General features: G+C 44.8%; 1 pseudogene; it reads left to right on the forward strand.

Annotated features, from left to right (window-relative positions):
* Nucleotides 1-962: 962 nt before the first annotated feature.
* Nucleotides 963-23,978, forward strand: LOC121835076 (annotated as a pseudogene).

The following is a 23,978-nucleotide window of genomic DNA, read 5'->3' on the forward strand; positions in this document are numbered from 1 at the left end:
GCATTTTAAGAATAGAAGTATTCTTGAAATAATATTAGTCTGAAATATACGAAGCCCTTCTTATATCTTTTCTCATCATCGCAAGATTCAAATATTGTTTCTTCAGCGGCCAGTGCCTTAATTTAGACAACTCTGCTCCCCCCCCCCCCCCCCCCTTCGCCCCCGATGGCTTGTTCACTTACACGCACTCACACCTGCAGGTACAGACGGACTGTGCAGAACTGTAAAAACCGCGGTCGAGTTGCAAATGCATCATACGAAAGACAGTCCGCAGAGAGTGCCTGACTCGTGTTTCTCTCTTATCTGGCAGTCCCTTTCGTGTTTCTCGTACAAAATGTTTTCAGCCGACATGTTTGAAGCACACACGCATGTTGGAAACAAACACGCTGCGTATGTACTCGAAGGGTCTTTGCAGATGGACTTCTTTCATCGTGCATGGAGCCATCACCGTGCATTTTGTACCATGTACGAGCAGGATGACCACGGCTTTAGTGAAAACGCGCTGTCTGCACATTTCTGCGTTTTTTCCTAAGGCAGAAGCAGACTATTAGGGTGTACAGATTTTGCACCAGATAAGTGCATTCCGCCGTACCAACATCACCGATGTACTTAAAAAAAAAAATTCGTTTACCACCACCAGTTGCTCGTTATTTTTTTTTTTTCTGAGTCCGTCGCTCTCTCTGTACGCAAACGCGCGCTGATGCCATTCACAACATAGATGCAGGTAGTCATAGCTAAAGGTGCACAAAACACGCAATAATCACAAAATTATATATATATAAAGAGAGAGAGACGCTTCCTCTCACCAGTGTGCAGCTCGGTAAAAAAAAGAAAACAACGTTGATGTCCTTTGAACGCAGTCTAGACACGCGCATCTCTCCAAGTTCATAAACAAAACCACAAAAACTTTACAAAAAATACGCCGGAATCAAAACTCCCAATTCGTAACTATCAGCCACGTCATGACGAATCTCTATCCCGCGCATATGGTCGCCTATAAAACGGTCGGTGAGGAGATTCAAACCAACCAGGCGGAAAACGAAAATATCGGCGTCCGTCCGCCCTTTCAGGTACCGCGACGCGGATGTCTCGTCAGCCTCGTCGCGTTGCAAATTAAATTAACGCAAACGAAATTAACCGAGTCCAGCGGCGCAATCCAAAACAAGCGTCCGACTCGACAATTCTGCGCCCTACCTGAAAAACAAAAAAAAACCTTCGGATTTTTTTTAGGGAAGACAGTGGAAGAGGAGGAGGATGAAGAAAAGGAGGCGCAGATATTTGCCGACGCTTATAAACTCGCCGTAACTTGGCACACGGCGGAGACTACGGTTCCAGGGTGAGCCAATCGGAGAGTCGGAGGAGGAACACGTGACGATACACTCCCCAGTTACGCGCAGTGCTATCCATTCTACGGGCCTGGAGAGAGGGGAAAGCCACTCCCGTATGAATTTCGAGTGACGAGCTGATCTCCGAAAGGCGAGAAAAAGTGACGTCTAGGACAGACAAAAGAAGGCTTCCGATGAAAGACGAGTTCTTCCTTCCCCTCTTCTCCAGCTGCTTGAGTTACGCTCTTTTCGCCCCCTGTACCACTGGTAACTCCTGTCACGTGCTTCGCGTCCGACGCTCTGATTGGCTACAAGGGGGCCGCCAGCGTTGGCTCTTTGCCAGGTTACGGTGAAACCAAGTATAACTGTTGCTCCATCCAAACCGCATTACGGAAACCCGTTCCCCCTCTCCCCTTTCTCTCTTCCTGTTACCTCCTTTCCCCTCTCGGTGGCTTTCCCGCGAACCTGAACCCTCGTTTGGTGTCCTCCATTTTAGTCTGCTATCGATTTTTGTCGTTCCCGACTCCCACTTTACATCCCGGAACCCCAAATAGCGGTGTGCCCCTCGCCGTCGTGCTCTCCTCTTTCTCTCAATTTAACCTGTTCAAACTGGCTTTGCCACATCGGTGCACCGCCCCCAAAAACGAGGTGTGCCAGCACCTGTTAGATAGCAGATGAATACCGCGGACGTTCGTAAAGTTTGTGTTGTTTTAATAAAGAAGGAAACTGTTAAGATAAAATAAAAAAAAAGAGTTGAGGCTCTAATTCATAATGTGTAGGTAGTTGGACAGCGAAGCTGTGGTATGACCTGCAACGATTACGCACTGCACTATAGATGCTTTTTATGGCAAACGCCACCAGGTGGTGCACGACTCTTTGACGAAGACTTGTACCTAACCTGTTACAGGTAGCAAAATTACTTGCCATCCCTTAAATTTATCAGTTATCTTGTAAGGGAATAATTACATAATTCAGAAAATAATTGTAGGAAAAAATTTTCTTACTTTTTTACGCAAGGGAATGATTGTAATTTATTACTTTTTTTTTAATCGCGGAGGAAAATTGCGGGAACTTTAAATATTCGCCCAAAAAAGCAAAAAATAAATATTTTTCTGTTAGATTAAGCTTTACCGGAATTACACTGTCACCTTCATTTACAAAACGAAAGACCTGGCATTCTTTAGATGCTTAAAGCATTTTTTCACGTCACCTAAAACCTCAACTAAAAACGTTTTTTTTTTTTTTTTTTTTTTTTTGCAAATTGTAATTTGTCAGTTTGTTCGCTTACAGCGAAGTGGGAAGCACACTGATACAAAAAACATGACTCTCCGTGCAAACAGTATTTGGCAAACTCCCGAGTTCAAAATGTTTTCTCCCAACAAAAAACAAATGCAAAAAAAGAAAAACGTCAACGTGCACGCGAGCTGGTGTAGCAGATCTGTACGCCAATTTTTCTTTTTGTCTCTTCACTCTTGTTTTGCTATCTTCTGGCCGGGAGAGAGAGAGAGAAGTTGACTTTTGTGTATCAACTTGGGGGACCAAGATGAGCTATACTTGGGAAAAAAGCGAAGCGTTTGTGGAGTCGTAGTTAGGACTATGCGTCTCGATGGGCCAACATAATCTAGCTGACGTTTAGGGCGTCGAGGGGGTTGGGGTGGCCTTGCGAACGCCTTGTTTTCTAGCCACTCAGACGCACGTCCAGGTGGAAGCACCTATCTGGAAAAAGGTAGGTTGGAAAGGTGTTTAGTGCAGCGAACGACATCTTCACGTAGAAACGAGGAAATATGTCCGATGAAACGTTTTGAGAGCCAGACGTTGCTCAGGGTCACAAAAGTGTGAGTTGTGCCAACAATAAACGCTTTTATAACACTTGTGTCTCGCTTCTTATCATAGAACAGTAACGTTGACAGCAACGCCGCAAAAGTAACGGATTGCTTTTTGAACTAACGGTGACTTACTTTCATGGAAGTGTAAGTGTAACTGTAATCAGTTACAATTCAGCCATGGTAATTGTAAAAGTTATTTCTTTTTTTTTCTACTAACGTGCACAAGTCTCCTTTGACGTCCTAGAGAACTTCCGGTTTATAAAAAAAGAATGAACAAAGGACACTTTAACACTGCTGCTTAAAATGTAGATGAAACGTTCAACCACCAATTCTCTAGGTGAATTTCAAAATAACGAAGGACTTCGAGATCTGTTAAGATGCTTCGAGTATTCTTGTAAACCAACTTGCCTCCTCCAAGATGTAATGTTGTACAGCCGAAGGCCCTCGTTAAATTTCCAACTTTGTTGTTCGTGCACTTATGCCTTCTAGCGCTGGTGCCATAAGCAAGCTCGACAGGCTTGCAAAGACGGTCCGACCGGAAGTTGCTTGGGACGCAAGCTGTAGTTCCTGTTTGTAAGCAGCGAAGGTGTCTCTACCAATTGATTGACGAATGAAAAGTAAATGCACTGTATCAATTTTTATACATTAAAGGCTAGTGACAGCACTTTCCACTTTGCAAGCTTCCGTGACCGCGGCAGCTTGCGCAGCAATAATCCTTACCGTGAAACGTATGCGGTGAGCGCTACGTGCTTCGCATTCTTATCAGGAGCACCTTATCATCAAACATGTAGTCCGGATGCTTGTTTTGTTCTTGTTCTTTATTGAAACGAGTGCTGTGGTGCATGTTGTATGTGTGTTATGCACGTTTCACTTGAATCGTTGAAGGATTTTTTTTCTTAAGGACGGCGATATGATAAAGTTCCAGGAATCCGACCTGCAAGTAATTTAAAACTTCGCTGTAAAAAAAAAAATATATATATATATTTTTAATGATTGAGAAGTTGGCTTTTCCCCAAATAGACTCTTTATGAGGGAAAGCCAACCTTAGGTTGGGGTTTTCGCTGTACGCCGTATTTGAGCGCGCTGTTCTTTGCGCATGCTCCAAACGAGCTCGCATTTAAACGCTGTTAAGACCGGCAACCTTGACGGTGTGGAACGAACGCTGCAAAAGAACGGTGTACGTCTCTTAGTTCATGCTAAGAGCGTTAACCAAGAGACGCCGTTTTTGCGTTCCAAAGTAAAAAGGGGAGAAAAAGCATCAGGACCACTGACAGAGTTTAGACCGCTTAGTCACCGATGCTCTCCCTCCTCCCTTCCCCTGTACTATGGCCAATCAAAGCTTTCTGAACTCACAAGACCAACGACAGTCGGGACGCCAGATGTTCTGACGTCACCATCCAGACGTAAGAGACGCGTACTCTAGCGGTGGTGGCATGAATCTCGGACTTGCGATTATCTTTCGGAATTGAATCTATAGCCGATTTCGGACGTCAAAAGCAGTTTTTTTTTTTACGTTCAGTGAAGGCGCCACAAGTAGCCCGAGGCCCAACCAGGTGAGCTTGTACTTATACCAGTTTTCCTTCGAAAAACGAGGAAGGAAACAGAAGTCGCAGGTCCCCAAGGGGTGCGAATGCGGAGATAGAGGCGGAATTTCGTAGCCTAAAGCCGGGGTCACAGTGCTCTGTTTGCTTTTGATACATATGCATGCTTCAGACATGCCAGCAGACAGTTGTTGTATGATCGATGCGATGTCATGAAAGGAAGAAACACGACTCAGTGGTTTAAACTTGCCTCCTCGGTGCGTTGTAAAGGAGAAAACGCACTACATTGGTCAAATTCCCGCGACGCTTGATATTCTCGCGTAAACTAGTTAGGAAGTCCCAGTAACGTTTTTGCTGTTGTTGCTTTGGCCCTTATGGACCTAGTCTTACTAAGAAAAAAAAAACAGAACAAAGAAAAAAAACAAGAAAAAAAACGAGTGACAGTTAGAGGGAATATGCACGACAGGCGCAAAATTACAACTGATTTTCAATACGAAGAAACATCACGTCGTCGAACCACCAAAAATAGTAAATACTGCTTGTATGCCCAATTTCATCATTATATTAATAATAATACCTGAATAAGATAGGCAGTTTTTGGTTGTTTGACGGCTTAATCTTTTTTTTTCATATTAAAATTCAGTTGTTATTCAGCGCTTGTCGAGGCTACACCTTCTAACTGTCCTTGGTCATTTTTTGAGCTATTTTTCGTTAGTAATCCATCACCCACTCGACCAAGTTACCGCTCGTATACAGGGCCTAGTATGTTAGGATCTCACAACTACAGTCCCCAAATAACGCTAACCATCAACGGCGTTGACTCAATCTTCACCTCTTCTTTTTTTTTTTTTTTTGTTCGCTTTGTTTTCCTTATTTTTCATTTTTAGAGTTGTAATAGCAGGTCCAAGATGTGTCCACAATGATCGGGCGATCGAACAAGAAGTCTAAGTCCGCTTCGCAAACTTGCAACATTTCCGTGGTAGATTCCTTTGGGTGTTGCTTTTGCTTGGGCGTAAACCCCGCCGAATCCAACAGGCGGCCCTGCTTGGATCAACTACCAAATGAATGCTAGACAAATCAACAACAAAACGCTGGCTAGGTGGAGCTAGCCGCCACCCATTTCAAAGGGTTCCACCTCATTCATCCCTCTATCTATTCATCCATCCAGTGATAACTTTTGAGAGGGGGAGGTACAGGCCTTGTTTGCTAGGTTCTATTGGCTGGAGGCGGGAAAACTAAAGGACGTTTCTACCGTTCGCATCCCGCCAGTGACCGTTCCTTCTTAGAACGGTTGTAGCCGATGGCGGAATAAAATGCCAAGTTACTAAGGATTCGTTTGACGTAGGGAACGGCAACATACCACCGTCGAAGCTGGTTCCTTCCGCGGTGTCCTCAATGGAAACTTTTAGGGAACCTTTACCCCGTTCCGCATTACTGGAGCCTTCAAATCATATGCTTTGAATCGCGTCCCGGTGATACCGTGACCACGGGGCACGAGCTTAAAAAGCATTTGCTTCGAAGGCTCCAATAGTGCGGTATACGCAGAACACGGTAACGGTTTGCTAAAAGTCCCCAAAACCCCGGCTGGACGGGTCGAATTAGCGACATTCCGGATGGGGATGTTTACAAAGGTTACAAAGGTGTTAGAAATAAGTCTTGCAGACTATGCGTGTATATTCAATTATGCAGAGTTTGGGATTGCGCGTCATTGACGCACGATAAAGTGCTCAAGTCCGTAACGAAAATTGCACTTTTCCCCGCGTCTGCGGCCCATGTACAGTGGCCACCTGTTCTTTTTTTCTGCCCGGAATAGGCTTATGAGTTTGAGCCTGGCCAAAACCAATTTGTGCAGATGAAACATGTGCTCGCCGTGTATGCTGCCGTACGCGGCTTTACAAGGGTATTCGCTATATGTTTGATCTGTTTTTTGTGTCTACATTTTACATTTATGTATCAGGTTTTCCCTTGTTGGTTCAATGAATGCTATACGGTAAATGTAAAATGTTGTTCTTATTCATCTTAAGCATGTGAAGTGTTTCGGTGGAACTCAACTTATAAATGTTTTAATGCAATTACCTATCAAGCCACAAATATATGAATAACAAGCCAACAATACGAGATGACATTTCTGACGGCGTAGGGGAAATGGCCTACAATAGTTTACTGTTGGAAGCCTCATATTATCAAAACAAATTTCTAAACTGCGCCAGACCTATCATGTCAATTGCTGATACGTACTGAGTGGGATAAAATTTTTCTCCAGTTGTTTTTTATTTCTTTTATTTGGACTGATCCGTTTCACAGTGCCGTCAGAAAAAAAAACACGGAATAAAAAAAAACGTTAGTTTTATTAGGTGTGGAGCGAATACAAATTTATCGATTAAAATCTTTCTCAACAGATGTTTCCAGGTGCTAAGTCGCACGCGTTGAAATTGCGGTAATAATTTATGTGGCTTAATCAAGAAAAGCTGTCTCCGTTTTTTTTTGTTCATCTAACCTTTGTGGCTTCCTACGGTTGGGCGAAGAACGCGGCTACGAGTGACAACAAAAAAGAGCAGCCACATCTTTTGCACAAAAGAAATTCCCACCTCTTTTCGCTTCGTTAACTACTCTTACGCTTCGGGCTTGGTCTTATTTTGTTCCCCCCCCCCCCCCCCCAAAAAAAAAAAAAAAAACAACAAAAAAACGCGCAGTTGTATTTTTTCTAATTTCCCCATTCTCGCTTACCCTTTTTTTTACAGAAAGCATTTCACCCTCTCCGTCGCAGACTCCCCCAAAAACGAGCCAACCGCCACATCGCAGAATACCGCACATTACCTACCTCTCTTTTCCCTTTTTTCCCTACGCAACACTCGCGCAAAGCAAGCCAGCAAAGCAATCTAGCCGGGGCCGACAGTTACGCCCTTCCTCGCGCGCCGTTCGCATATCCCTATATTCCCCAAAGCTCTCCCCCCATTGACGTCAATGAACCTCCTTTCCTACTTCTTCACCAAATAAAATAATAAAAAGCAGAATGTAAAAAAAACCGGGAGCACCGCGCCGCGGGTCTGCACCTGCTCAGCTTTCCCCCCCCATTCTGGAACCAACAGGTAGTCGAGCTGTTGCGCCCGCGCCGCAGGAAGTGGAGAGGGAAAAAAAGACCTAGGGAAAGAATATCGGGAAAAGATGAGAGGGGGAGAAGGACGTAGGGAAAGGGAGGCGGGAAAGGGAAAATAGAGAGAATTTGGAGAGAAGGCCGCGGGAAGTGGAAAGAGAATAAGAGAGCTAGGGAAAGGAGACTGGGAAAAACAGAATCAGGAGGAGGACGGCAGCAGGGAATGGGGGAGCGAGTATGGGAAAATTGGGGAAGTTTGGGGGAGGAGACTCCCGGTTGCTAGGGGCAACGCGGGACCCTGGGAAGCGCAAGAAGCCGGCTGCTCGTCCAGGTCTTTCATCGCACAGGTGTGCGCAGGCGCGCTTGGCGAACAGGTAGCACACGCGGCGCCCCCTTTCACGCCAGCGGCGGGTCGCCGAACTAACATCCTTTCCCTTTGATCCCTATACCCCACTTTTTTTCCCCTCCCCATTTTCCCTCCCGTTCTCTTCTTTCCCTCGTCATGATCCCGGGTACAGCGACGTCATCCCGGGACACTGGTCGACGTGATGCTTGATATTAGTTTTTCGTTTTGTTCTCTGGTTGGGCCCAGGGCGGGAGGTTTGGCCGCTCTATTTCGGTCGCTCGGGGGAATATTAAGGTGCTCGGATGGTGTAGAATACACAAAGGGGAAAGCGGCGCGGGGGAGACTTTGTAGCGAATGGGGAGAGCCTGCATGCATTGTGCAGGGAGGCTCGGGAGCTGTCCACGTCGATAGGGGGGCACTTTAGATACCCTTCGATTGAAAACGCGTCGAGCGCGCACCGTTGGTCGAAATCGCCTCGGCGAGAAGTTATGGGACCGAATAATAAGCAGCGAAAGTTCGTTTTTGCTGCGTTGTTTATTTTGATTTAGGTATTAACTTAATCGCAACACCTGGATTGCCATTCGCTGGGAGATAATAGGTACGTCAAGGCTATACACTACAGTGGGAGAACGAAAATGAACATTTCATAAAACGCACACTGAAGAAAAGCACGAACAAAGAATACAAAAAAAAATGGGTAAACGATTACGCTACCCGTAAGGTGAACCACTGCCACGTCTGAGGTGTGGCGTGCGAGCCGCTAAGGTGTCATTTCGGAGCAGATGGACTGAACGAACGGTAAATGTGCGAGCACGCACCATAGAGTACCCCTTTAATAAAGCGCCTATGCTCCTTTTTGAATCCCGATTCTACGGCTCTTTCGGTCTATTGACGACGTGCGCGACCAAAGGCGTTGCTGCGGTTGGCGTTCGCGCTTTTTCAAATGTTTTCTACGACGTATTTATTAAGTGCTCTCGTGTTTATTTCCCTGCTGTATGCAGCCGTTTTTGGTATGGACAACTGGACAAATGGACTCGACTGGACTAGGTTAAACTAGACTAGACTAGGCTAGACTGCACTAGACTGGACTAGACTGAACTGGACTGGACTATACTAGACTGGACTAGACCGGACTCGACTGGACTGGACTGGATTGGATTGGATTGGATTGATGTGGGATGCCTTCATCATATTGAGGCCTCCTAGTTTGATGATTCCGGGGCGCGGTTCCCGCCGTGTTCTTTTGCTCCGTTCGATCGCTGGTTACGTAGGCTTTATCCTCTATCAAGAAGGGAAAAAATGTATTTTGGCATGCGTCAAATGATGCACCGCGGGAGCGGGGAGGAAGGGATTGAGAGGCCTCATAGTTTCCGCGCCGCGGGAACTGTGTGTGTGGCACAACGTACGCGACAGCGTAAAACCGAGGCCCAGCGACGATGAGGGTTTGTGTGAAACCGCCGACACCCGGGAGGAGAGATTGATCCTTCGAAGACAAGAGTGTGCGAACTGTTGCGTGGTTGGAGTTCGCATCCCTCGTTGAGTCGAAACCCCTGCACTAAATGCTCGCGCATTTCGTCGAGAATCAGCGTAGCGACTGCGGCAATTTCGGCATCATTTTCTTATTCATTTTACTTTCATCGTCAGAAATAACAACGACATCAGACTATTAACTTTGACTTTGTTGTTTTCAAAATGAGTAGGTACCAAGTTTTCTTCGTGCTTTTTAAGGCGCACTATCTAACTTGTAGTTCGCAAGGAATGATAAGTAGCCAGGGTTCTTACTTGTGACGTCACGGCGAGTCAAATACTGGTCGTGACGCCACGACTGGGTTAGCAAGAAGACGCCACGGAACATACCGGCGCCAATAGTTTGTTGCTTGGTGATTCCCGGACATGAAACGATTCCTCCCATTGCACGCATGAAAGAGTCTAAGAGGGAGATACGTTTCAAGAGGTAGTACTTTTGTTAAAAAAACGACAATTGGCATGACTCGAGCAAACGAAAATTTCAAGTTGTATTAACAACGGAAGATGTAAGACGAAACAAGCCAAATTCAAAATAGAGTCGAGTTCGCGCACACCTATTATTTTAACTTGAAACGTTCTTTGGCTAGGTGTTCGACATTTCCTGAAGCCCATTTAAAAGCGTGGCCGCGAGGCTCGACACTGATTGGTTGATGAGTGGGAGAGGAGGAGTGAGGTGCTTGACACTGATTGGTCAACGGAAAGGTCATGTGACCAAAGGGGTAGGCAAGGAGAAGCTCGGCCACTTGTACGCACTGAAGGAAAAGAGGTCAAAAGCATGAAAGTCTCTGGATGATCGCCAGGATTATCAGCTCGATTAGCAGTAGTATACCTTCATTTTAGAAACAACTATCAAGTGTGCCCATGGTACGCGTTAAACTATCTGATGAAGATTGCCGTGGATGTAGGTGTCTGGCGTCTGGAAGCTCATAGTATCGCTAAACCTTCGTGACGCAGAACGTTTCTGTATGCAACACAATCGCCTAGCAATTTGCTATCCATTTTAGTTCAACCTTTATTGGTTTATATTTTACGCCACCGATAAGGTTCAAAACCAAGCGTAGAAATATACAGGATTTTTTTTAAGCTTCAAAGATTTGTAAAAAAAAAAAAAAAGCCATGAAAGCTATGCTAGTGCGGTTTCTGCAGGTGGGTTATGCAACTAGGGGGGCATCGTATACGGGGCTGTTCGGAACGATCGGTCCGCTAATTAACTAAAATATGTTGATTGGCGTTCTAATTGTTCAAAATAAACATGGGAATCTGATTAGAAACTTTCTTAGCCTTATCGAAAACTACTGTCGGTCAGTATTAGAAGTATTTGGAGCACGTGAAACGGAAGATGTAGCGCTCAAGATGCCACTCGTGCAGCAAGATCAAGGCTTTGTGCGCGATAACGCGCCCGCGTGATTTTTCCGTCTCTTATTATCCGCGTTTTTTTTTTTTTTTTTTTTCCCGAGCCTTGCCTGTTGCTACGGTGTCTACTGTTGCACTGGTGGCAACAATAGTGCTTTCTACGCGCTCAAGGGCGTCCTATTAATGACTAATGTAGGGGTTCTCAATGACGCTCAGCAAGTTTCTCATTGGAACAATATGTCTATTTTCACTAAATAAGGATTTAATCCACGAAGTTTAGTTAAATATTTGTCTTATCGTGACATTGACACCCTAGAATATGACCCCCAGACCGTATAACTCACCTGCGCAATACGAATTGGTGTAGCTTTCACGGATTTTTTTCTAAAGCGGATCTGTTAAGTTTAAAGTGAACACTCTATAGTGACCTTTTTGCCTGTCACTACGGAATGCTTATGGCATCGCTAATCATAGCTAATTATCGCCAATCACGTGCAGTGCACGGCTCGCATTCACGTCACATTGGCAGCCGTTGCGGTGTTTTTGCTGCTGAGCACGCACGTTCTGCCGCATTCATTAGGTCTGACAACATGTGAGTTTCTCAACAAGAACAAGTAGAAATGACTATACAAGCACTGTGCGATGAACTCACGCGCAAAGTTTGCATACGGGAAGTCGTCGTGACTGTGTGGCGGCCAGACTTTTTTGGTACTCACTACAAGTAATTAATTTACTCGTAATCCATTACCTTTTGGAGTAATATTTTTAATCGTTTGAATACATTTCTTATGAAGTATTTACCAGGGTGATTTGATTACTTTTGAAAGTTATAAATTTACTTGTTTCCATTGCTATTTTCCCATCTCCTTTCTAATGGCGCACTCTTTTTTTTTTTTTGTACAAGTTTTTTATTACAAATCTCTCGAACCAAGTTTTTAAGAGGAGGATGGTTTTCCCAAATTCGATGAAATAAAAATATCAGTAGCTTATAATTCGGTGAAAAATCTGTCTTATTGAAAATTCGAAGTAATTGAAAAGGTAACGGTTCCTTTTTCACGTAACGCTCAATTACATTTCCTCTCGAGTAATTAAGTAATCTAATTGAATACTTTTAAGCTAGGCAATTGCGATTCTAATTGATTACTTTTTTTGAGTAACCTGTACAAGACCGGTGGCGGCCAAAAAATAGACCGATCTCATTAATGCCCGGGTCCCATTAGAGCGAAAAACAGAAACAACCGACACGGAGAAGTCTGAAGCACGTGCCTTAAGCGCTCGAAGGTACCCTTGGATGACTTGCAATCCCACATGCTTATTTCACGAGCGCCGAAAACCTGCAGGCCTGCCGAAGCTCCATTCGCGTGCTTGCTGCACGTGCCTGAGGCTTGTCGGTGTCGGTTGTTTCTGTTTGTCGCTCTAGTGGGACTAGGGCATAAGCGTTTCACGCACGCGCGACGTCGCCATAGTTTTAGTTCACGGGAGGCAGTCGGCAGTGCACGAGACGGGTCGTGTCGTCGCGTGCTCTGCTCGCGCGTACTTCCAGCGAGGTTTTTGCACGTGCAGAAAGACTACACATCCATAGCCTCTTTTATTATTGGCGACGTGCGCGACCGAAAGCGTCGCTGTGGTCGGCCTTCCACTAGAGTGCCTTTATACACACGCGCGCTTTTGCTTGAGTGGTGACATCTCAGCCATTTTTCCGCCCAATCGTTTTTTGATGCCTTTTGAAGTGCGCGCAATCCCGTGTCACTCAGCTCGAGCGCGTAGCTTTGGCTAATGCTTAGACGCCATTTTAGCGCCCAAGTCAAGCACCGAGTGCGCGAGAGCGTCACGCGCTGGCACATTCAGTGCAACAATGGATGTCTTCACCCTGAGACAGACAGACATGGAGGCACCCTACCTTCCACGATTGGCCGAACGCTGAATATGACGTCAAAAAGGGTTCATCATCGACGGAAATAAGAGGAATGAAATAACTTTAATTTTGACGGTGTTGGCAGTGTTCTTTTGAGGGCGCAATGATTTCAAGCTTCCACCATGCTATTTACAAACACCATCGAACTGTTGTTTGCAGGGTAATGACGTCACAAGGGGGAACCGTAGGAGGGCGCCACTAAAACATCTCGCCGCTAATAGAAAGACTGTGAAATCGCGAAAGAACGTGGCTGCTTTTAAAGGTGGAAGAGATCAGCGAAGAGGGCGCGCACAGGGGGTCCCTCTGACAGCGCCAAACAATCCCCCAGCGGTAAAATCCGGAAACACGAAGGCGCTCCTTTTTGCAGTGTCTTTTTTTTTTTATCAAGCAAGGAGACCAATTTTGGGCCGACCCTCTCGATTCTGTCCCTTTCCCGCTTTTCCACGCGCCGGTAGCATCCTTTCTTGTTGTTATTTTTTCCGTTGCGGTTTGTTGTTTCCGGGAAAGGCAACCGCGAATATTGTTGGCGCTGGCTGAAGAGTTGCCCTGGAGTTCCTGTATAAGGCTCGCTACGAGAACCAGAGTTGCGCGTCCAACCATCTTCAAATCCTATGTTATGCGGGAAAGGCACTCCTCGCGTGCGTAGGAGCCGTGCTCCGTCCGTTGTGACCGGTCATATAACTGAATTTGGCGAATAGCGGCGCCGCGTGCTCCGCCGCGCATGGAAACTGGAAAGGAGGGTGAGGAGGCAAAAGCAGGGGAACATGCACCGGGGGCGCGCACGACGTCGACGAAGCGACTTTCCTGCTTGGCGCTGGATTCTTTGCTGCTCACTTGATCGATCTGGGCGAATAGCTTCGCGGCGGCACGTGGAAAAGAGACGTGAAACTCCAGCTCCCGTAGGGAGCCTATACAGGAACTGTAGGTTACCCTATAAGTGGCCCTGCGCTACCATTTGGGTAACCGCTCGGCGCTGCTTTTTCTTTTTTCCGGCAGCCGTCGTGGAATGGCTCTCTAGAATAAAGCAGGCTATATGACAATTCCCACTATGCATGCCGGCAGCGGCGGCATAATGAAATAGGATGGTGTGGGGCAACGTTTTTAGATGTATCAGTTGATAAGCTCCACGCAAAAGCAGCGCTCGAAAAGAGCTATTTTCGTTTGCCTGCACGCGAGCAGGTAAGGGTGGATATAAAGCCCGTGAAGTTTATGAAGGGGCTTTAGGCGGATAGCGTTTCGGGCGCCGCCAGAGGGAACGAATCCACTGGCGACAGAGGACAGGTATCCGACGACGTTCATTTTTCCGGAAGCGTTCGCGCACGCCTTATGTTTACCATAAAACGACAATATAATTACTTTCCACCGCAGGCAATCTGCACTCAACGATGCACTGGTTTCGTCGTTTCTGTCCATATGGACGGGCTGATGGCGTTGCGAGTTCCACCAAGTGGACGCGCAACGAAAAAGGTGCCGGGTGTTCTAGAAGACTTTTCAAGCGATTTTGATCTAGTGACGTTGGGTCCAAAGTGGTGAGTTCGGACTATTGTATAACCTCTCAAATGACGTTAACTTGCGTCGCGCTGAGTTAACGTTAACTCCCTCAGCCCAAAAATAAAAGCACTCAAACACTGAGAGGTTAGCTTAGACGGCAACAAAGTATATCAACTACGAGATCCATGTTGTGAAATAAATTTAGCGTGTGTATCAGCTGAATGAAAATGTGTTACCGAGTTAAACGTATCCGACGCTTGCTTCCCGCTGTCGTCTTTTGTGTGAAATGAATTCAAAAGACAAGAACAGCGAAACATTAATATGGTATTTTAATTTATGAAATTGTAAAGGAACTTATCAGGCCTTCAAGGGTCTATTTTGTGAATATTGGCGCTGCGGAATACCGGGATTCTTGATTTATTCTCTTCCTCTTCCAGTTTCAATCTGGGTGAACACCGTAAACTCGCATGCAGTCGCGTATCACTACATTCTAAAAAAAAGAAGCCTGTCCGTCTTTTTTTCTGCAGAGCACACGGCAAGCCAATCAGCACAACTTACGGAGGCAGCTCAGCGAATATTGATACCGAAACATATGTTTAGACCAGAAAACGCGGTCTGAGTTGTGACATTAAGCAATGCAAGCGTGACGTTTTGCAGTGCTTAATGTCAAAAATCCAGACTTCGTTTTTTGGTCTAAACATATGTTTCGGCATTGTTATTCGCTGAGCTGCCTCCGTAAGTTGCGGTTATTGGCTCTCAGAGTGTTCAGCAGGAAAGTAGACGCAAGGGCCTTTTTTTTAGAATGTACTGCGTGATGCACGTTAAAGACCCCATTCAACAAGTCGTGCCGCACTTGCTAAGTTTCTCATCCACAGCTGAGACACCGGGCATTCAACGAGGATAACTAAATTCCGGCTGTTTGAACAGACACACAACAAAAGTTCTTTATTTTAGGGATAAGCTCGACGGAAATATTTTGTTAGAGTTTAAAAAGCCGTTCCATAATTTTCGAATTCTAAAATACCTCGACGGGAATATTGGGACTTTCTTGATATTGTATTTTTAGTTCGCGTTTAAACGATATCCTTAACCTAGGTATGTTATATGCCATGGTCTGAGTAATTCTTTTGCCCGATTCAAATATCAATTGTTTTTCGCTGAAATACAACCCCGGAGCTACATCAAAGCCCTTTCGAGGGATTTTTGATTGCCTTCCATAGGAGCAACTGTGTTCTGTTAAATGCCGGCCATAAAATGCCTTTTTGGTCCACCGAGGACTTAGGTTTTGTAATACGCCAATTATAGGTATAAAAGCGCCGAATAAAGGATATAACGTTTTTTTTCTTATGCAATGAAACCTTTTATTATTGTGAGAACTACCGTTGCGGGCGGCCTTATGATGAAACGAAATGTGAAGTCTTTCTGACCTTCTATTTCAGCAATTTCAAGCAAAAAACAACGTGAAAAAAAAAAAAAAAAACGCTACCACCACTGCGTGGTGTTTTCTGTTTTCCGAATACGAATACCGCAGTTGGTAGTTCAGAAGTGTCTTTAGACCCCTTTCAAAAGCCTGTCAGGCAACATTGGCGGCCGCCATTTCTCGGGCACAAAGCCCGCGATTGGACCTGAGTGTTCCCCGAACAATGACGCAGCACTCGTGTTTAATACGTGCTCAGAGCACGTGTCCAAACAATGCCCGACTCTAATAATTACCGCGCTGCCTACCAGACGGCGCGAACTCTTTTGGAAAGGGTCCGTTTTCCGTGGAGAGGCAGTATGATTCGCAGGCCTCTGCGCACACAGCAGTGAACCGCATGCTATTCGCTTTCCTTGTTTCTTCTGTTTTGTTTTCTCTTTTTTTATTCAGTGGCACTTACCCCTGACTTTGCCCAAGTTTTCCGCTTAAAGGCATTGTTGGAAATCCGAGCCGCAGCGGGTACTGCCTCCTTACCTGAAAATAGACACGAGAACGTAAACATTAGTGTCATTTAGCATGGTGCAATGGGGTAACAACACTTTACTTAAATCCGCATTGGAACATCGTCATAGATTGCGTCAGATTAAAAATCATGAGCCATTCCACTCTGCGAAGATGGATGACCAGCGAAGCTGTTTATCACACGACACAGACGTCCCACAAGATTTTGAACAGAAGTACGAACACATTTATTGCATTGATCGGTGGTCGTCGTGACGAAAGGTACGCACACACATGTCGAGGACTATCGCCGCCCCGAGGAGCCGGTGGAAACTAGACACGCGCGACGGGACCGCCATTTGACGGAAGGAAGGGAAACTAGGCACGCAAGCGGCTTGAAACGACGACAAAGAGAGGGCGGTGCGAGCCCTCTCTGATTTTGTGTTGACGCACACGAAAAATCCATGGAACCCTAGCCATAAACAGTTTCGCTGTAAAACCCGGTAGGCGCCCCTTTTGCTATCCTTTTCCTTTGGAGCATCTACTGAGTTCTAACTCTATCACCAGATGTGCACATTACTTGTTGCAAGTGATCCAATTACCTGCAATAAATTTTTTAGTAACTTTCAATCGTTTGATTACTTTTATTAGGAGAAGATCGCGGCAGTATCATTATTACTTTTGGAAGCACTAAAAGTACCTGTAACTGTTACTACTTTACCCTCCCCTTCATAATGGCGGCCTATTGTTTCTATAAGTTTCCTTCCAAGAAATTCTCGAGTCAAGTCTACGACGGGAGAATGATTTACCAACATTGGTTGATTAAGTAGATAAGCAGTTGATAATTCGGTGATTTTAATCCAACAATGAACAGTGCAAAAAATTCCTTTTCAAACCGGTTAAAAATTTTGCTTTAAAAAAACTGTTGTAATCTGAATAGTAGAGTGTTACATTTTCAAGTCGCGACAAATTACTTTTTCTTTTAACTAATTGAGTAATCAAAGCTATTACGTTTTTATCGAGAGTAAGTTTAATTGCAAGTGATTATAATCTTCTCGAGTAAAGCATACAAGAATGCTTGTCACAGACTATAATCGAGGCGTGAAAGTTTTGTTTAGATGTTCTCGCCGCAGAAGCCGCGTCATGAATAAAGATTACCCGTCTTCACACATCTTCATCGTGTAGATGCATGGAAATGAAAAACAGATATTTATTCATGGAAAATAAAAATTAGAATTCACGCACCATACATAATTTGTTTTTCTATTTTAAGAACACCACGAGACGCTTTTATTTAGATATTCGCATGGAGTAACACCCGGAGTAAATTTCGTCTTTCTACTTGCGCGTCAGATTTTTTTTTATTCAAATTACTGCGCCATTTAAACTTAACTCCATAAACAGAATATTTGATCCAGCCGCATCAAATGCAATTCTCAAGCGCCCCTTTGGGTACTACCATGCTGCATTTAGGGAATCCTAATTACAGTTAATAGCAGCGTCAGCAGTGAGAAAGCGCGCAGTTCACGGAGCGCTATAGAACCTTTTATATGAGAGGCATTATTACATGCGTCATAACACATGAATTTATGGTTTACCTTCGCAAAACACGACTGAACCTAGTTCCTTCGACCTTGAAGCGGTACTAAAACTGAGCGCTTCATCTTAATATAAAAAGAAGGGAAGAGGGAGGGGTTAGCGAAAACATTTAATGTGAGGACGAACACTTTTCCAGCAGGAAACGCAGCTACTACCCACACCGCAATATCGCCATTACAAGGGCCATGAATACTTCAGTTCCTTGCCGTGTCGCGTGCCGCGAGGAATATTTGGGCTGACTGCAGGCAACCTTGTCCAACCATATTCCCACTAGGGCGACAAAGGAAAGAAAACTGGCACCGACAAGCCCCAAGCACGTGCTGCATGCACACGGTGGTACCTCAGGCAGGAGTTCTAATTACTCGTGCTTACTTCAAGAGACTACAAGCCTGCCAAAGGTACGTTGGCACGCATATTTCACGCGCTTGAGGCTTGTCGGTGTCGGTTATTTCTGTTTGTCGCTCTGGTGGAACTCGGACATAAAATGTGAGAAAACAGTGGAGACAGCGGTACATATGGTGCCGGTTCAGACGTTTGTGTTTAGTAGGAACCGAGTGAGCTAAGGCCGGTTGTAAGCCTCTCCGCGAATAAGTAGTCGCAAGTGCGTGAACCAGCGTTGACAGACTGCCTCACGACCGCCTATGACTGCTTGCGACGAGATAACCGTTTGGCGCCACATGTTGGGTATGCTCTGGACTGCTGCCGGTCTGCGTGCAACGAGACTGGATGTTTTGCCATGTTTGCGAGCTTCAATATGCTCACCGTTTATGAGAAATCGCCGTATAAATGTTATCAGGACGCGCAAAAAAAAAAAAAAAAAGAAAGTGAAAAGAGAAAAAAAAAAACACACAAAAATAACTGCTGGTCAAAAGTGTTGCAGTGCTCCCCGATAGGTGACGCCACTCTGTTTTCTCGTCGTAAGCGATTTGCAAGCGGTTCCAAGGTAGTCGATCACACGCAAATGCAAATGTGTGAAGCACTCATATGATGACGCCGCCAAAACCTGAACAGCCCACACGCGCCAGTGAATACTATGAAAGTTGAAAGGATTAGGAAAGAAGAAAAAAAAACACACACACACACAAATAAAAAGTTCTACCGCAGCTTTTCGGGTAATCTCGACTTGTCGCTTTTTTTTCTTCTTTTTTCCTCTGCGAAACCAGAGACCTTTCGCGAGGAAGACAAGCGATCCCGGAGACGCAACCGGTCTAATTAAGAACCCAATTAGTGGCCTGAGCGGGAGGCAGAGGTTATCAAGGTGGGGTTAAGGGAGGCGTCCGAGGTTTGGGCTATTTGCTTTGCACTCCAGGGAAGAAAGAGAGAGAGAGAGAGAAAAAGAGAGAGAGATAGTGAACAACCGTGGTCTCCCGCCCTGAGAAAAAAAAAGAGAAAGAAACAAATATTCGTGTTTTCGAGCTCCGCTGAATCCCTGCGACTCCCGAAAAGATGGCTTTGGAAGGATGCCCAATTCGAGTGGTGTGAAAAGCGGGCGACAGATGGCGCTGATGGAGGCGTTGATAGAAGTGTGGACAGTGACATTGGTGTTTACAGGCTTGCACCCGCCTAATACGTGACCACCCGATTCAGAGGCGATAGATAAAAAAGCATCAATGTCACCATCATTCTCATCCTCACCATCGGACTCTTAGATTTATAATAGGAGTGTGATTATTGCATATGTTTTCACCGTACAATACGTTAGGGCAAGGACTTCGAAAGTTTCGCCGTTACATTGCGTTATGTCATCTTTGAAATTTCGCGCTAAATTTAGCTTTATTGTTTTTTACTAAGACAAAAAAGGTCGAAGGTCAAAGCAACGCTGAATTATATCTACTGCTAAGTTACCCAGGCATCAAGGAGAATGCTAAGAATGTAGGCCTCCGCGCCGCACGGGCTCGCCTCCTCTGTATAAAAGATTTGCTTTACGCTTTTGCTTTAGAACAGTTACTGCTGCAGACGCCATCACGTGCGGCGCATAGACCTACATTAGCAGCATTTTCCTCGATGCTTCGGTAACATAGCAAAAGTCTTTTGGTTCATATTACTCTCCGTTTCCAACGTAAAGCCGTATTTTATGATCCTCTGCTTTTTACTTGTACGGGCCAAGAGACATTTGCTTTCACGATAGTCCTTTCACACATCATCGAATCTGTAATTTGCAACTGGTGATAAGTAACAAGGATTTTTACAACTCGTGACGTCAAAGCGAGGCGAATCCTGACAGTGACGTCGCGTAGGGGAATCATAAGAGGGCTTTACCGAAATATATCGCTTATACTAGAATAAAAGTAATTTGATCCTTGGAAAGTAGTGCCAAGCTCCCCGTTTAATCGCCATTTCGGTCCATGGAATGAACAGTTTCTCCTTGAACTTTCCATTCCTGGTGAACCGATCTGAATTTGCGGTTGCATGTTGCTTCTTAATGGCATGCCTTGTACATAGAGAATTTGCTATCCGTACGCCGGCAAAACATGCTCACATCTTTGCACCACCACCACAAGCGTCATCGGGGTTTGGCGGCATTGGTGGGCTATAATGGGCAGGGCTGCACTGCCACCATGAGGTCGTCTAACATGCCGCTCCCCTTTGTTACATTGCTGTAGCTGTTGCTGACGTTGCCTGCTGAATTGCAAGAACTATCGTGCTCGCCGTACGTCAACACAACGAGTAAAGAAACCCTGACGTTTGGCCACTATCGCGGACCAGCGTTTGCTGACGCGGGCTTCGGCGAAGACGACATGGTCTGGACGAATTTGCCATCCCTCAAGCTGCGTGTCAACGAAGCGCCAAGAACATCAACACCAAGTGAGCTTCAATTTACAAAAGAGGCGACACCGCTCCACTGCGCTTGTGGGCACGGCAGCACTGCCACCATGAGCTCATCTAACATGCCGCTCCACTTTGTTATACAGGCGGGTACAGTTGGATGTTACTCTGTAAATAACCATCATTTGTTTGGTAGTGCTGGCGCGCCTGAAAGCAGCTTTAAGGCGTTTTCTAGACCTGTTAATGCTTTGCGGTGATGTCGAAGAAAACTCCGGCCCAACTAATGCGGAATTGAACGTGTTAGCAACCGCCCTTCAAGCTACTGCTGTTCAACAGTTGGAGAAAAAGCATGAGGCACCGAGACCGAAAGTAAGCAAACTTTTTAAGGAGCGTAGAAATTCCAAAAAATAATTATTAGAATTGGCAGAACGTGTGTGAATGCTCGAAAAAGAACTTGCTGCCTTTAGAGCTGATCCGCAAGTGACGCAAAACAACTATTTTAAAGTGGAAGCAGCGCACGCCGAGCTTTTTGTTCTAAAAACACGCTGTAATGATGTAGAAAACCATTCACGCAGATCAAATCTCGTATACTTCGGACTGAAAGATAAACGTAAGGAAACGTGGGCGGAATCAAAATCTCTTATTGTGAAACTTTGCGTCGACAAAATGCAAATAAAACTAGGTCCCCAAACCATTGATAGGTCGCATCGAATTGGCGCAAACAATGAAAATAAAAAAAAAAACGATTGTTGTGAAATTTGCTTTTTCAAGCATAAAGATTCAGTACTGGCTTCAGATTGTAAGCTTAAAGGAAGCGTTTTTGCCGGTAGTGAAGATATTCCTAGGCCCGTTCAGTTGGCTAGAAAAGAGCTGGTTGAATTCGCAGAACCCCAAGACTGTCGGTACAAGCTGTGTATGGACCGACTATATATTGATGACAAATGTTTTCTTTATGTTTGATATTGAGAATGAAAATGTATGTGGAGGTCGCCAAATAACAACCAAGAAAACCAACGGAAGTTCCCTTAGAGTCATGCATACTATCTTCCTTGCAATACGTTCCCTCTGGAATACAATCTTGTAAAAGTAAAGACACACCATGGGTTGCGAAAGAGGTTAAGCAGATAATTAAGCGAAAATGAAGAGTGTATCTTCGATTCAGAGAAAACGGGGGAGAGAGGAGCCAACAGATCGAGGTTAGAACACAGTGACACCCTTTTTAAAACGGCAGTAATTGGAGCAAAAGAGAAGTACCGCAAAGAGTTAGACGCCAAATAAAAAAATGCACCCTGAAGAGTTTTGGAAGGCAGTTTAGGTAAATAAGAAGGACGATATGTCTGTTCCTCCACTTGTAGTAAACGCACAGCTGATAGTGGACGAGAAAAACAAAGGTACATGTCTAAATAATTATTCTAATCTGTTACGACGATCTGTTACCATAATGTACGATCTGTGATGAAACATCTCATGTCACACGTAGAGACTATGTACAACGGTATAGTTCTATTACTGAGATATCTCGATGTAAAAAAAATTATCCGGATCTGATAACACCGTTATTTATAAAGAAATTATTGATTCGAATGATGAGAATTTCTTACAGGCTCATCTTGACAAGATTTCAATGTGGTGCAAAAATTGGAAAAGAAATTTGAACGTTAAAAATGTGTTCACGTGAGATTTACTCGAAGAAAAAGCTCCATTGGCTTTACCTAAATAATAAATAATGAAATAATTCAGGCTAACTCAAGCGTAAAATATTTGGATGTCATTCTGTCTAGCGATTTAACGTGGAAAGCTCGTGTGTAAAAAATAACTCTAAAGACCGTACGCACGCTTGATTTTACACGACAAAATGTTCGACAGTGTTCACGCAAAATTAAAAAAAAAAACTTTGTACATCACGTTTGCTTGCCCTTGTATTGAACAAGCAGCATGTTGTGTGGGGTCCCCACCACAACAAATTAATAGAAAAACTCGAAAAAAATACAAAATCAGTGTGCTAGGTATGTTTTAAATGACTATTATCACGGGGCGAGTGTCACCACCATGAAGGATAATTTAAAGTGGAAATCACTAGTTGAACGCCGAAAAATGTTTAGGTTAAAAGTTTGCATGATATATGTAACGATCGACTTCTAATCATTCGAGAAATGTTTTTGCTGTGACCTTTTTATATATCAGAAAAGGCAGACCACCAGAAAAAAATCCAACCCTATTTTCGCCGTACTCGTGTTTTTGCCTTTTATTTTTTTCCGAGAAAATAGGCGTATAGAATATGTTAGTTATTGAAGGATGTGTTTGACGTTTAAGCAAGTTTGTTTGCGTTTCGATGTTTTTGTCAGAAATTATTGAATTTTACGTACTCACCCTTGCTACAATTCCGAACGGCGATGCAGACTTCTGTGTAAAAGTAAATAAAACAATATTTTTCCTGCGTTGAGGTACGCAACAAGATAAAAAATATAATTGTAAGATATATGATAGGTTACGCATGAATGATAAGCTGATTGCATACACACAGCGACAAGGACGCTTATATTAGCGAAACCACGTAGCGATTTTGTCGCGGCTGATAGAGACAATAGACCGATCTCACTAAGCGTTCCGAGCATGCGTGACGCCGCCATAACTTTAGTTCTCAGGTGGCAGACGGCCGTGCACGCGAGGGCTCGGACATTCTCGTGCTTTACGCGCAGTGATCCAGCGAGGTTGTTGCACGTGCAAAAAGACTAAAGTTTCCTCGATGCATTGCGGCAGAGGTGGCGTAGTCAAACTGGCTGGTGAGATCGGTTTATTGCAAGCGTGGTGCCCCGAGTGGTGCCTCATGCGTGCAATCACATGCAGCGAGAGCGTGATCATAGCTTTGGCAAGCTTGAAATTGCATGGGCCTTCCGGCACGAAGTGACACATGGCGGTGGCCAGTTGCCTTGCTTGCAGGTAGAGAACGACCCTTTTGAAGCTTCGAACATTTAAAAAGACCGACACGGCGATCGCCATGCCAGCGGCAACTGATCACTCAAGCGCCTTGCACGGTTTTGACCGTCTGTATGTTACTGTATGTTTTTGTCCATCTTGCTGGCAAGGTAGGCGATGGCGCTACTTTTATAGGATCCACTTATTTTAACTAGGGCTAAACTGGTTTCCGTCGTCATTCCGATATGTTAGAAGCAAAAATTCCGTGAGTGACAACCCATGTCCGTGCCAGATTTTCTCGTCGATTGGAACAACGCCTTTCAGAGTAACCGACTTGGACAAAGGCTACGATATGATATAA

This window comes from Ixodes scapularis, unplaced genomic scaffold (genome assembly GCF_016920785.2).
Source record: "Ixodes scapularis isolate PalLabHiFi unplaced genomic scaffold, ASM1692078v2 PGA_scaffold11__112_contigs__length_91849675, whole genome shotgun sequence".
NCBI classification, from domain to species: domain Eukaryota; kingdom Metazoa; phylum Arthropoda; class Arachnida; order Ixodida; family Ixodidae; genus Ixodes; species Ixodes scapularis.